Consider the following 16,282-nt stretch of genomic DNA (forward strand, 5'->3'; position numbering starts at 1 on the left):
CACAAGTACTCTAGTTTGTCTATTTACCTCCGCATTCCTTTCGTTATCTCCATTGAATACCGACTCTATGTATACGATGCACACGGAATAATTAATTATTTATATAATTAGTAATTACTTCGTGGATAAACTTTTATTCTTGTTGATTATATCATTTGGTATTATCGATTTGAATAGGAGATTTAACAAGGAGATTTTGTAAAAAGCACTACTTCTAGTACAAAATTCTACTACGGGATTTCTTTCCTTATTTATCAATTTGAGTTTTTTTTAAGAAGACTTTTCACAAACGCATTCACGCATTGGTACAGCACATGAAAATCATTTTTATTGATCTTAAACTATTATACAACTTTCACGCTTATTAAATTAATGTTGGTTTGCAACCTTGAGATAGACATATATATTATACTTTATTTCCAATTTAGACTCTGAAAAACGCTTAAAAAATTCAGCAGTGAGCGTGTAACAGAGATTGTTACAAAGATATGATTAGATAGCGATGCTAAAATACTTCAATAAGCAACTATCACAAATGGCAATATCTGCATTAAAAGTTGCAAGAACAAAAGCTCTCCCATAGTGTCGTCAAAGTGAATTTTCACAGGCTGGCACTCAAGTCGGGCCGCGATGCGTGTCGCCCTCCCATTAAACCTTGTCTCTTTACTAAGTTCCTTTTCTACTTGGACGAACATTCAATAATTAAGCAACTTTGTCTGTTATGATATCTATATGCAATTATAATAAAACATAAATCATTTTTGGTCATGTACTTATGCACTTTCTGCAAAAATGTTTATTATTGTATGCAACGCAAGTTTATGGGTAGTATTTATTGTCTTTGGTTAACATAGCTTTTACAAATTGAAATAAAACATTTTTTTAACCGGATTAAAACTTATAATTATAAGTTTGTAATAATACAAATAGATTTAATCCGGTTAAAAAATTGTTTTCTTTATGGGCACATGTTTCTAAACTCCCTTAGAAGCTCGGGTGGGGCGCACAGATTAACTGTTTAATGATAATTTTCCTTTCAATTTGGTTTCGTGAAATGCTTGTTGCCACAATAAGCGACGCAAATAATTGCCTCTCTGATCGGAATCGTATGACAGCATTCGTGAAACAATAAAATTAAATAAAATCAAAGTGAAGTAGGTGGGGCGTGGGTGCGCGCTTGCCTCATCGAGCGATATTAATTTGCAATTGTAAAACTTTACTTGCAAATTTAAAAGGTAAATTGCGCAATATTTTTTAATATCTTTATTCACTACTATCTTTAATCCGTATACCATATTATAACAAACATTGATTTTCAGATATATATATTTTTTTAAAACGAGATAAAAAAAACTACTGAAATTTTATATTCCGTAAGCCGTTCATTGCACAATTGTTTCGGACAGAATAATTTTATACATACATATTTAGTTTAGGTTATATTAAAAAATATATTTAACTAAAATTATAGAGTATTTACAATTTTCTTCACTTACATATTAAAAATTAACAAATAGATAATTTTAAAAGTTTGGTTCCTGTGACAGTGTACCTTTAACGCTGGCAGCACTTCCTCGCTGTATTGCGATACTTATTCGTTGAGCGAGGAAAGCACCAGCTCTGGGGTCACCAGTACTATCTAACAGGCGGCAACTTACCTAACATTAGCGCCTGTGCACTTGAACCCACTGCCCAAGAATCTCTACTAAAATTATTATTTAAAATATACTACATGTATATATAACTATTGATATTGTAAGCTCAAATTAGTATCTGTTTCCGTAAAAATAAGCCAGTAATTATTAGTCTCGATTGACTTTATACTCAGATTCTAATAAATAGGAAAAAAGACGTTCATCTTATTAATAATACAAACTTGAGGGTCGGTGACGCATCAGTGAGCTAAGAGTCTACGGTTGAAAGACAGATAATTTGTTACTAACTATTAATCAATACCAAGAAACGTCTAATCTCATACAAATAAAATATGTCGTAAATTGTTTTCATGTATTGTTCGAATACAAGTTAAATTAAGTGATGTTAACATTGTTTCATTAATAATATTTTCCGGTCTTGTTTTTAATAATGTATTTTATAAATTATGATTAATAAAAAACTTACGTACAATCATTTTAGCGGGTCGACATTAACGATCCTTTAAAGGTCCGCATGTAATCGCAATTAATTCCGATTATTAAAAATGCTTTTAATTTAAATTTGTGTCATAGTCTCTAAAATATTGAGAACACTATACTGAGCAATTGTTAATAAAAACGGTAAATGCTTTTAAAATTGCGTCTATGAGACGCATATTTTCTGAATGTTATTTATTATGGGAAAATATAGCTGATGCAAGTGCTCGAGTAAAATAATAATGGAACCTAATCGTTTAAGAATCTTAACTAAATACTCGACTCTGGTGGACGTCGGCAACAAAATAATCTATTATGTCTTACCTAAGGATACTTTGATATCATACATAGAAGGTATATACTATATTTCTTTAAAATTCACGTTATGGAGTTGTCGAACCGGCTTCATATAATTAAATAGGGGTTTTGATACCATCTCAATAACACGATTAAATCTTCAACACATTTGACAAAGTTAGTAATCGGTACTCCAAATCACTAATTATAATTGAAGGCACGGGTCTTTCCTAATTGGTTTCGCGTACATTTCTTAATTGTTTAGGTAAAGCACTCGAAATTACCTGTAAATCTGATACACTGTGCAGCTCATAGCAACTATATTATGTGATCATGTTCTAATCAGAACAATCGAATCCAGGACTTTCCTAAAACGGTACAGCTCTCATATGCTTCGTGTAGAAGAGGTGACGTCACCCGGCATCGTTCACAAGACATTGACTTACTGACCAGCTCACTGTTAATGAATACGTAAGGATTACATGACGCCTTTCAAGATAATATATTTTAGAGAATTTTAGTTGGAATTGGTATGGAGGATGCCATATTAATTAGCGGTCTTAGCGCGACAAAACATTGAGCTTGCATTGATGCATAAAAGTATTTATCTTTGTAGGAAGAAATCGGCATGGCTTAGGCAGAAGGCTGAAGAGAGAAATGTGATAGCCCGTGTTCCAAAGTAATATACGAGTAAAGTAAAACAATATATACGTATTTTATTAACATATTTCGTAAGAGAAAAAACTTAACATCAAAGTTTCGTTTATTTAGGATGATTTCCTCTCTTGTTTCACACTGTTCTGCTAAAATTGTATTATAATTCTCACGTTCCCGTGAATTAAATGCGTTTTAAACATGTTTTAGTATTTCGTTCTAATATAGCACACATTCAGTAAAATAATGAGATGTTAACTAAGTTTAAGATGTAGTTAAACTATAAATATTGTTGTTTAACTTAGAAGTGAGTATTTAAGGTCGTTTAAATTGTAAGAGAAGTTATAGTGATCTGATTTATTTTCTTTTCCATTCTATTTCATTATTTGAAAATAACATGTATCGATAGCAGTATGAATGGCATGAATTTTACCTTAATTTACGATACTAGCTGTCTCATCTGTGTTAATTTCAACTCGAACCCGTTGTTTGTATAGCGCGTTGGTAAACAAACTTTTCAGGTTTATAAAAGTTATAAGTAAATACCAAATTTTGACATACGCGTTGTGATCTGGAAAGACGCTACATATTAAATGTCTATTTTAAATATAATTAGATTTCAAGATCTAGAAATAGATACAAAGCCAGGAAAAATGGTAGCATATTTATATTATTTTCTCACTTCTTATTCCAGCATACCTATTCAAATGTCTGTTAAATGGTTTTGACTACAACAGCTTTGACTGAATGCTATTATGATTTTAAAATATTAAATCCGACAACACTCACCGCGATTTGCACATGTTTTCCTCAACGTTGTGCTCATTTTCCATTGTAAATTGTTTGTATTCCTCCCGTTGTACACAAGTGTTGCTCTATGTGGTTGCCGCGCTACAGCTGCGTCGCCACACGATTAAGGAAAATAAACAAAATACCTGCGACCGGTTAAATGTATTTTCCCAACAATTATATTAAGAATGGTTCCATTAGATAATGTCACTGATTCAGTATAAAAGCGATACATATCTGTTCGTTACACATTGTGTTCTTGCGACTTGCAACGTTGGCATACAAGTAAGTATTAAGTTTTATTTATTATTTTACTAAGGTACAGTTATAGGAAATATCTTCACATACAATTAAGGTATTTTATCAACATATATATTGGATACTAAAAATAAGTTAAGTTTGCTTTCTTCTTATGAAAAGTAAATGAAATATCATTGAAATTATGCGTCTCCTATCTCATTTATTACTTTTGTTTTGTTTAATAGGTTCAGCAACCTTTAAAATGGCGAGCTCCCGCTTCGTATTGATGTGCCTATGCAGCATTGCCCTCCTCCTATTGGTCTCCAACCCTGCCGATGCCGCCGTTCACATCGGCAGCTGCGTGTGGGGAGCCGTTGACTACTTCAGCGACTGCAGACGGGAGTGCCTAAACAGAGGTTACAAGTCAGGACATTGCGGAAGCTTCCTCAATGTTAACTGTTGGTGTGATTAAACTGACAACCAAAAGCATAAAGCGAAAAAAATCTGTTTGTATTTACATGTTATGTGATATTATTCTTGATCAATAAATAGCATATGGCCATATGTTTTTGCTTTTTCTCTTCCTGGGTTTTGCAGGACTTGACAGGAGCGTTGAGAGAATGCAATATTTGCCCGAAATACATAATTTCGATTTAATAATTTTTGATAAGGGTGATCCCAAATATTTTTTCTCGGCCGATCGCCACATTTATTAGTTGAGTAATTGTTGAGATTTACTCGGGTTACGTTAGACACATATTTAATTTTGATATATACTTTTTGTTAATTATAATTGATAATAGTTACGTCCACTATTTAGAATTTAATAGTGAGTGTTTAGTGCGTTTTTGAGAATTATCGTGAGGCAAGGTATTAACATCAGTCTAACCTCTCTTTGTTCCCAAACTAATAGAATTTCTCCAAATCCTTACGGCTGATAATATTGTGTGCCTTTCTTCCTGGTAAGAAGATATTGTAAAGACGTATGTACTCAGGACTTATTATTCTAGTATAAGATTGTGTATCGACGGGCACCGAACCGTTCTTTGTGGTATATTAATAATTAAACAGGTATAACTATGTTTATTCTAATATGTTTACGCTGTTCCGAAGCGGACTCTTTTTCAAAATACATTAAATTACATTTTCAATAATTTCTCGCTCGATTTAATCTACTAATTATCTACTGACATTTATATGCCAGAATCATAAACAATACCAAGATAAAATTTTAAATGTGTAAAAAAATTAAGGATACAATCCTGATGTTTTGAGGAAAACCTTTATTGTTTAAAAAATATGTAAATAATACTGTTTTAGAATCATTTATTTGTTTCAAGTATTTTAATATCTTAATAACACCTCTGAATATAATCGTACACAACTGTACCGACTGTCTGTGGTTGGTTGTTAGCAGCTTAGCCTGATTTGGTAAAAGTTTATTTGTACTTGTATTTTTCTAAAACCGACCACTATGTCGGATAGCTACTTATATTTTGGCGAGTTCATAGAAATGGTAAAACATGTTTCTTTTACTATGTAAAGAATTAGTTTTAAATGTCTGTGTTAATTAGGATTTTTTTGTTTGATGACAATTTTCAAAAACATTACTGGTGAATTTAAATCGTAGTGTAAAAAAATTAATTGCAAACTGGAATCCTCCATGTAGCCGTATCAGAGAGCGTGGGTTTTGGCTGCGTAGAATCAGGTAAACTTAGAGTCTCAACGACGCGCATTGCGACTACTTGTCGTCTTCGCATTCTTCTCTTGGTGAGCAAAATTTAATATTCATTGCCTGATTTTTATGCCACTATAAAATCGACATCTCCTTGTTCTAACGTAATCATGGTTATGAATTCAATAAAATTTTATATTAAACAATATATTATCTATTGTAAAATAAATCAGAAATATTTCTAGCCCCACTGTCATATATTAAGTAGAGGCCTTGCATTTTGTATTTGCATCTTTCATTCTCATCTTAGTAGGTGCGAGTATACTCATGATTCGGACGGATCTACATGATTGAGATGTCTAATAAGTTCTAGAGTCGTACATTTACATTTCTTTTAAATAATTTATAATGCCTCATAACGATCGATTTGCGAATAAAAGAAGCATAGTTAGCAAGGTATTTACCCTCATATCGAAATCGCCAGACATGTCATTAAATGTGTATAGACTACTTATCAAAGCGTTGATTGAAGATCAAAAGTATTTAACTTTTAACAAAAGCTCAGTGTGTTAATCATTAATCAATATATAATACCTGTTTGTCTCTTTTAAGATGAATATTGAATATGAACATTCCGATAAAACTTCTTTAACTTTGCACATGCTGACATTTGCATGGCAATTTAAATGCTTTATAGCAAACTTATTAATTCCACGTTTAAAACAGTTTAATATAATTTAAATGTGTACGATTACAAAGTAATTTGTAAACGTAGAATTTTGAGTATCATAGTTTTGGAAAAAAATATTCTATTAACGATTGTTTGCGTGATACATTATATTTAATATGAATTTGATAACATGGTAAATTTACCACTACAAATAATATAAAAATTGAGTTTGAGTCATATTGTATGTAACTTCTTTGTAAAATTTATTTCAAGGCAATTTTGCACGCTACTATGTTGGGCAGAATATGCGAACTCTAGATTGTACCACCATATTCTTGCAAATAAAGTCTGGGCGTCTGATTTCTGTATCTGTTTCATGATCACTTGTTAATCTAATAGACAAGTAGGTGATCAGCCTCCTGTGCCTGACGCACACCATCGACTATTTGGGTTTAAGGCAACCCGTTTTCCTCACGATGTTTACCTTCACCGCTCGCGCGAATATTAAATGTGTACATAGAAAGTCCATTAGTGAACAGCCGGGATCGAACCTACGACCTCAGAGATGAGAGTCGGACATCAGTGTCCGACTCTCATCCACTAGCCACTAGACTAACACTGCTCCACAAAAAAATATTATTATTTGTTAATTTGTACCTATAAACATTCAAGTCAGACAATTGTTTTGCGATAACAGGTTATTACAATTGTGCGGCTATGTGGCTGATTTTCCCGAAATTAAGATATGACGCATCTTAAACGAATAAATCTTTTTGTACTCAATTGCATCCTTCATATTCGTTAAATTCTAAAAATGTGAGAGCTCTTAGCCATTATTTTATTATAAATTAATTGAACATTGAAGGATAGCGAGAAATAAATAAATATTGATATTGCTCTGCACACACAGATTGGTAGAGTTTAGGTTCATATCATCATCTCCATTATCTCAGGTGCCGTATGCCATAAATTTATATTTTCTGTAACAGCACAATAGGTGAGAAATACAGGTGACGTAATGTTCAGTGTCTTCGCCCACCTATCTCTCCTACGTAGGACTTATTTTATCTTTATGGCCTAGCTTTAGGACCTTGCCGGTATCCTGATTCCTATTGTTCCTGTTTATTCTTTATTTTATTGAAGTTAAAAAGTAGGCAAAATATAGGGATATCAGTCTGCACGCCTCGCCCTCTCTATGAATGGATTGTTTGACATAAGTAATATTTAACAGTTATGGGAACATTGGATTGGAAATCCGATTCTAAAAATCAACAATAAACAGACGAATTGTGTTCAATAAATTACCTTAAGTAAGATTACAGGTAAGTGAGTAGTAGTGATTATTGATTTAATGAGTAATTATTGATTTACTCATTAAATCAATAATTACAGAAATCAATCAATATTTTCAAGCTGTTTTTGATCCCTTGACGTTGTTTATCTCAACTTCTACCACATTTACTTTGGAGAGTGCTTAGAGGAGTTGTTCGGACTAATAAATGAAGCAGAGTTTCATCATTGGACGTCAAGGCAGAATACAAAATACCATCCGTATCACCTCGACGTCCGTCGTTTCACAACTGAACATTTCTTAAGGCAGTTTTTGCCGCGGACCACCCCTATGTGGTATCAGCTGCACGCTGAAGTATTTCCGAAAGAATTCGACTTAGAGTCCTTCAAAAAAAGAGCGTATCAATTCTTAAAAGGCTGAAAATGAACCTTCGAGGCTTCTGGAAATGTTAGTGCCCATTGACCGCGATATCACTTAACATCAGATAAGCCCGTTTGCCTCCTGTTACATATAAAAAAGATAGAATAAAATTTCTATCGGTATTTGCCAAGATGACATTTGCGATAAAAATAATAATCCCCACATAGGCCTTGACAATATTACACACATTATTTACTAATTTGTTCAATTTTGTTTGCATTGAATAATTTAATGTTATTGATATTTAACGGCTTCTCTAAAGGACCAGTGGAATTAACGTTTTTCCGAGCGATGCGTAGGTGTGTTTCGAATGACGATACTGTTGTTTGTTCCTCTTCCAAGGAAGCAAATTTGTCCGTTAGTTAGTCGTGACAACATATTGTACTTTTATTACCATCCGCTTTTACAATTGTCAGTCGTGAAAGTTGACAATGGAGGCCGTCACTTAGTTTCGTATGATTATGTAAATAAACAAGCAGTATGCGAATTTGTAATATTATCCTATTTATTATTAACCGTGTTGGGAATACTCGTTGTTAGGTAACGGAATTAAAAATATATATATTTAAGGGGATTTTTGATGATACGCAGAAGTAGGTCCTAGTGGGAGTGCCATGCTGTTGCTTTCGGGCTTCAGCCAATCGGGCAGGCACGACCGGGGCAGTACCACTGTCTCACAGAAAACCGGCGTGAAGTGATGCAATAGGTTCATCTTATTGTACTCGCGTTTCGTGCGGTGAGTGAGACTCCCGGAGCCCATCAATTCCCCCCTCCCCCAGAATATGAAGATGCAGTTTAAACAGAGATTACCCCAGGGGGGTACCACACGTTTCCGCTGTGGAGAATCCCCCTCTGAGCGTCCATCATCGGAACAATCAGTATTCGGTGGTGGATGCACAGGCTGCCCTTCGTATTCTGGGGTGGGCAAAAACTGCTCAAAAAACTATAAGTTTCGATCTCGGGGCAAACGGAAGAATTTACCGAAGGCATCCCCTTCCACGCTCTCAGTGGACTTTACCAATGTTAGGGGGCTCAACTCTAATCTTAACGCGGTTCACTTTCACCTCGAAACTGCGAAGCCGGCCTTATTCTTCCTTACTGAGACTCAGATATCCTTCCCGGCTGATACTTCCTACCTCTCCTACCCGGGGTACAAATTGGAACATTCATTTGTGCCGCGGGCGGGAGTTTGCGTGTACGTCAGAGAGGATATCTGTTCTCGTCGCCTCGGGTCGCTTGAAGGAAGGGACCTATCTAGCCTCTGGCTGCGCGTAGACTGCGATGACCATCCGCGATTCTACGCATGCCTGTATAGGTCCCATAGCGGAAATACCGAAACTGAGCGACTCATTGAGCACATCCAAATGGCTACAGATTCCCTGCTCGAAGGGGTTCCTACCGCTGAAATCGTGATACTTGGCGATTTTAACGCTCACCATGCCGATTGGCTCGGTTCGGAAACCACCGATCACGCGGGAAGATCCTTTCACGACTTTGCTTTAGCTTACGACCTGTCACAAATGGTCCCTGCGATTACGCGAATACCAGATGTGGATGGTCATAAACCCTCTTTGTTGGACCTTCTGCTGACCTCACATCCGGAGACCTATCAAGTCTCTGTTGACCCGCCATTGGGTTCATCGGATCATTGTGTGGTCCGGAGTACTGTGCCTACTACGCGCCCTCCTCGGCCCCGTTTTTCGGGTTGTCGTCGTATTTGGCACTATCGGTCAGCAGATTGGGATGGGATGCGGTCTTTCTTTGCGTCCTACCCTTGGGGGCCTATGTGCTTTTCGTCGGAAGCTCCAGATTCCGTCGCTGCCTCTGTCGCCGAAGTGGTTCTGCAGGGCATGGAACTTTTTATTCCATTCTCTGCGGTGCCGATCGGTGGCAGGTCACAGCCCTGGTTTAAGCGTTCTTGCAAGGCGGCATCGCGTCGAAAGCGAGAATGCTTTAATGCATGGGCGGAAGCGGCGATATCTCGTGATGCCAATACCAGCGAACATAAAAAAGCATATAACTCAGCCTCCAGGTCCTTCAAACGGGAAATCGCTAAGGCAAAGTCAGAGCACATCGCCAGATTTGGCGAGAGATTGGCCCAACTCCCTTCTGGGACCCGAGCCTTCTGGTCTCTCGCCAAAGCTGTACAAGGGAATTTTTGTCAGCCATCGATACCACCGCTGCACAGAGAGGATGACTCGCTCGCCCACACTGCGAAGGAGAAGGCCGACCTCTTGGGCTGTCTCTTTGCGTCCAACTCGACTTTGGATGACCGGGGGAGATCACCACCGGCGATTTCGCGGTGTGATAACTCAATGCCGGAAATCACATTCCAGCAACGTGCTGTTCGCAGAGCACTATCTTCCTTGGACATTCATAAGTCGAGCGGGCCGGATGGTATCCCTCCAATTGTGCTGCGTACATGTGCTCCTGAGTTGGCTCCGGTCCTGACGCGCCTTTTCCGGTACCTGTACTCGCTCGGCACTGTCCCGAAGTGCTGGAAGACCGCTTCGATACATCCGATCCCTAAAAAAGGCGATCGCACTGATCCATCCAACTATCGCCCAATCGCAATAACCTCCTTGTTCTCCAAAATAATGGAATCCATTATTAATGGCCAGCTCTTGAGTTATCTAGAGGGCCACCAGCTGATTAGCGACTATCAGTACGGCTTTCGTCGTGGTCGTTCAGCTGGTGACCTTCTAGTATACCTTACTCATAGATGGGCAGAGGCAATTGAGTCCAAGGGGGAGGCACTAGCGGTTAGTTTGGACATAGCGAAAGCCTTCGATCGGGTGTGGCACAAAGCACTGCTCTCGAAGCTACCAGCCTACGGGCTTCCTGAGAAATTATGCGACTGGATCTCCAGCTTTCTAGCCGATCGGAGCATCAAGGTCGTCGTCGACGGAGCATGTTCCGACCTTAAACCCGTGAATGCTGGGGTCCCACAAGGCTGTGTTCTGTCCCCGACCCTGTTTCTTCTGCATATCAATGACATGTTGCAACTTAGCAACATTCATTGCTATGCGGACGACAGCACTGGGGATACTCTTTACACTGGCCGGGCAGGTATTTCTCGGGCAGTTGTCGATGAGTACCGGAACAAACTTGTGTCTGAAGTCGAAACTCTTTTACGTGGAGTCTCGGACTGGGGTAGACTAAACCTAGTCCAATTTAACCCCAAGAAGACACAAGTTTGCGCGTTTTCCGCGAAAAAAATACCCTTTGTCGCTACTCCTCTTTTCGAAAACACTCTTCTTGAAGCCACAGCCAGCATCGGAATACTTGGCGTTGACATATCGAACGACGTTCAGTTTCGCGGTCATTTGGAGGGAAAGGCTAAATTAGCCTCCAAAAAGCTTGGTGTGCTCAGCAAGGCGAGACGGTACTTCACTCCGGGCCACCGCTTGCAACTCTATAAAGCGCAAATACGGCCCCACATGGAATACTGTTCTCACCTCTGGGCGGGGGCTCCCCAGTACCAGCTCCTTCCACTTGACCGTATCCAACGAAGAGCGGTTCGAATCGTCGATGACCAATCCCTCTCCGAGCGGCTCGATCCTTTGGCGTTGCGTAGAGATGTGGGGTCACTCTGCATCTTCTACCGCATTTACCATGGAGAGTGTTCAGAGGAGTTGTTCGGATTAATACCTGCAGCTGAGTTTCAGCATCGGACGTCGAGGCAAAATACAAAATTCCACCCGTATCACCTCGACGTCCGACGTTCCACGACTGAGCGTTTCTCAAGGCAATTTTTGCCGCGCACCACCGCTATGTGGAACCAGCTGCCCACTGAAGTATTTCCGAACCAATTCGACTTAGGGTCCTTCAAGAAAAGAGCGTACAAATTCTTAAAAGGCCGGCAACGCACTCGCGAGCCCTCTGGCATTGAGAGTGTCCATGGGCGGCGGTATCACTTAACATCAGGTGAGCCTCCTGCCCGTTTGCCCCCTATTTTATAAAAAAAAAAAAAAAAAAAAGTAGGTATATTAAAAGTGTGGTAATTGCAAATTATAAGCATATTTTCTATAAAATGGCCTATGCTTGCTTAATTCGTTATGTAGTTAAAATGTTTTCACGTTTTGCATAACTAAGCCTACAGTAAGGTCGGTTGGATCGTGAAGCCATGAACACAGGACACGCTACGTCGTGAACTGCTTCTGCATTAAGCAGCTCATTCATTTATACGTATATAGAGAGCGCACATTCGTAAATCTTTACGGCCAATTTAACTTCAGTTAGTCAAATATGCATTATAACCATTTCTTCTGTTTCATTATACCTAATCCAATCTATTAAAGTATACTTTTAAATTATATTAAACAAGTATATGAATTGTGATACCGTATAACTAGCGAGATTTTTTAAAAGTAAATTATGAAGACATCATTCACATCAGACATTTAGAGCTTAGTCCTTACCCAAACCGTTGCCCATATTATTCGATTACTACTATATAATTAATTTGTAAAACAGGCTTTAGGTGTACATATTATTTCTTATTAACGTCTCTCATAAGCACTAACACTGGATCCAGCATCCATACACCACTCGCCGCGGATTGCTCCAGGCTGCTAGGCATTATACCAAACCTGATTCCGAACTATCTAGGGCTGGCAGCCAATTTAAAACAAATTTGAAACCGACATTATTATGGATTCGTTAAGTTTTAAAATTATTGTTAATCTAAATCATTTATTGAAAGGCCTTTAATTGTATGTTAGTGCAAGTGCAGTACACATAAACGTATTCTTTTATCAAAATGTGAAAATAACTTATTCATAGTCGTGTGAGGTACTTGGTGTAACATCCAAAATTATTCATATAAATAATGAATTTAGTTAGAGAGGGGAGGGCAATTTAAAGAAGTTTCACCCCTAAGGAAGAACGTCACGAACGGACAAACCAGTTCCTCGTCCACAATATTGTACGTATGTTCGTCCACGGACGATGGTTGCTCCGGATTTATGAGGCTGTTCTTGGCTATAAATAGATCGTAATTCATATGTCAGGTGTTTTCACTCACTAATGTTCTTTTCAAGTGTTCTGTCAGTAGAGTGTAGACTAAATGCAGTTTTCTAAATTATTCATACTGCGCTAATTGTGATGTTACTGCTACTAATTAACATATTATACCAGTTGGTTTTAAGCCGTTCAGAGGCAGGTAATGATACTCTTTGTGTAGGTGCGAAAAATCGTTGTCATAAGATTATAAAGCAAACAAAGTGTCGCGTGACCGGTTTGACTGAGAAGTTACAATAAACATTTTCTGGGAACACACGATTGACTTACTTATTGCAATTCACAATAACTAATTTCGCTCATGGAGGCACTTTCTGTTTAGCTCATCACATATGACAAATGTTAAACATTAACATACAAACTTTTTCACATTGTCTAACTTTATCAAATTTAGTATCTACAATCAGTCCCTCCCAAGATTTAAAGTGTCGTACTTTTTACTAGTAGATCTCATTCTTCTTTAATTTACTGCCTTCGTCGATAAAAACTTCTGCCAATGCGGTAGGCACCAGAGAAACTATGTCATTTTTACATTTATTATACTCAAGATAAATATGGTTCATGAGATGCTTTCAGTATAATTATGATCTCTATAAGGTTTACAATAAACAATGCAGCGTCCAGAATAATGTCGTATAGTCTTGACAATTTGAACAATCGATCGTTTATAAATAAAAACGATTGAACGAAAGTGCCAGAATTCATTCGCATAAACAGAATTTTATTCTGTACACTTCCCAATCCAACACGAACGTGAAGTGTTTTTCTCTTCATAAAAATATAACTTTTACTACTTTTAAGCGATATTTGTTATGATCGTAGTATATCTTTCCGATGTAAATACACATTTAAATAACATTAATTTGTAATCAATTTATTCTAATATATGTTTCCACAAAGTTAAAACGAATAAATAATCGAATTATACGAACCTGGCCATAAAAGAATTATTTGCATTGAAATTTGAAACCTGTTCGCCAAAAACACGGCATTTTTCCTCGGATCTTGGTGACGCAATCGCCATTGATGGGGTTGAAGCCGTCCTTTACAAAATATAAAGAATATTTAAAAAGGTTAATGTTTAAAAACCTTGTAATTAAACTAATAAGTAATAACATTATGCTAATATAAAAATTATTATTATTTTGTGTTATGTCAGCATTCACTCTTCTGAGTAAATCACGACTTTAGGAAGATTTCATTTTCGTACATCCGTCCATCCCTATGGACTAAATGTTCTGTTTGTTTTAATTTACACACATGAATGGTATTTTCTTGAATATCAGCGATGTGTCGAAACTCTTGATGCAACTTTCTTTAGGGTTTCCTTTGAGAATATATTTTCTAAGGACACGCACACACACAAGATCTATCAATATATCTTTATACTTACATACCTTACATTGCTGTTTTTCTTCCGCAGTAAGAGTCGAGTGTTTACAACAATTACCATGATGTATAACGTTTGACGTTCTACAGAGGTACGGTGATTGAATTATAAGTGATGTTGTGAGTGGAATCAAATTCAATGATACTTAAAAGAAAGTATTTCGATCCAATTGAAGCTATAAACATGCAAAAATGCATTCTATGTGGTTACAAATGAGATACTTGTAAACGTTGGTATCTGTAGGCATGTTGATCATTGATAAAATAACCCTTAAGAGATCGAAAACCGCGATGAGACGGGCCAAGAACCTTTACGGACATGTAACACGTCTCGTATAGGTATTCAAATATTATTCAGTTAATTTAATTGGGGTTAAAAAGCCTTCCGAAAACGTCATGAGCCTAAACAAATAGAGGCGAAAAAAGATGCACAAAGAGATAAATAAGTTTAGTTGTCAGACAAGTATAAAGATATTTTTGTTGAGATTTTGTCAGTCTTAAATTGAATGTGTAAGCCAGTCGTCGATGGCCCGTTAGTCATCTTAATCGATTTTATGCTTCCATGTCGCCCTTATTCTCTCGTCGAAACAATAATACTCATTGCCACTCTTTTGCGTCAATGTTTTACTACTCTTTGTTTCACCCGAATTAAATTTAAGTATCACATTACGTTAAGAAACTATCTTGTTTACTTGCGTGGTGCAATACTTAGCAATCATGTTCTGGCAAATAATTTGTAGTTTACAGCGATTGAGGACTTCGTGGTGCTAGATCGTCATTCAACGGGGCCTTGTGATGAAGCTAATGGCAGTCCATCCGTCACTCATCTAATGGTGGCCCGGACGTACAATTTGGACAATGTAGACAAGACTTTAAGCTTTCAACTCTGAGTTTAGAAGGAATATTGATTAATGTTGCCACAAATGGCAATGTTAATTACATCTAAGCTGTTGTTGTTCGCGAATATTTGCTGTTTTTGTTTTTAAATTTGAATGCCAAACTGGTTGAGAAACTGACAAATGTTTGATCAAAATTTTTTACGTTCACATATTTTCATGAACGATCTTGAGGTCTGAAAGTAGGACAGCTTTATAAGGGCAAGTGCAGACAAGGGCGGAGTGCGGACAGCGCTATATATGGTCGTGGCCTTACCATATGGCAAATATCGCCTAAATACTTGAAGTAATAATCGGTAAATTACTTTATCGAAAAGCGGGCTTAATTAATTAAAATTCCACAAATCTTGAAATTTTATATTTTATAATTTTCGAAGTAGTTAGTCATTGTGATTATACAAACGTGCTCAATAAGCTGCTTACTCATGAAACCAGCCTTGTCTGGTTATAATTCTGTATGAAGTGTCCATTTTAATACAAACACTGATTGCATATTAATCTTTATTGATACAATTACGCGAAGGTAAAATTAATTTCGCATGTGTCGGCGGCTTCTCGTTTTTAAACCATATTATCAGATCACATCTTACATATACATATATATGATAAATGTTGCGTGTTTGTTTTATAAATACTAGAGTCGTTCATGTTATTTGTGTGAATCCGAAGAACTTTTTTAATATAGGTAATACGAATTTATTGCACCTTTATACTAAATAAATTTTATTTTCTAGTTCGTTAGAGTGTTTTTATCGGAGTAAATATGGTTAGATTATGTGAATTTGACTATAGTATTCCATAAACAAA

The 16,282-nt window shown here is 37.0% G+C and overlaps 1 protein-coding gene and 1 long non-coding RNA gene across 6 annotated transcripts in view; one reads left to right on the plus strand and one right to left on the minus strand.

Annotated features, from left to right (window-relative positions):
- LOC123709916 overlaps positions 1-16,282 on the plus strand; it is a 45,002-nt gene that overhangs the window by 2,320 nt on the left and 26,400 nt on the right. The window lies entirely within an intron of this gene.
- Positions 1,564-3,993, minus strand: LOC123709922. Its single transcript, XR_006753776.1, has 3 exons — positions 3,873-3,993; positions 3,517-3,654; positions 1,564-2,886 (listed from the first exon to the last, which is right to left on the minus strand). It is a non-coding gene; the product is annotated as an uncharacterized LOC123709922 (long non-coding RNA).

This window comes from Pieris brassicae, chromosome 5, assembly GCF_905147105.1.
Source record: "Pieris brassicae chromosome 5, ilPieBrab1.1, whole genome shotgun sequence".
NCBI classification, from domain to species: Eukaryota; Metazoa; Arthropoda; class Insecta; order Lepidoptera; family Pieridae; genus Pieris; species Pieris brassicae.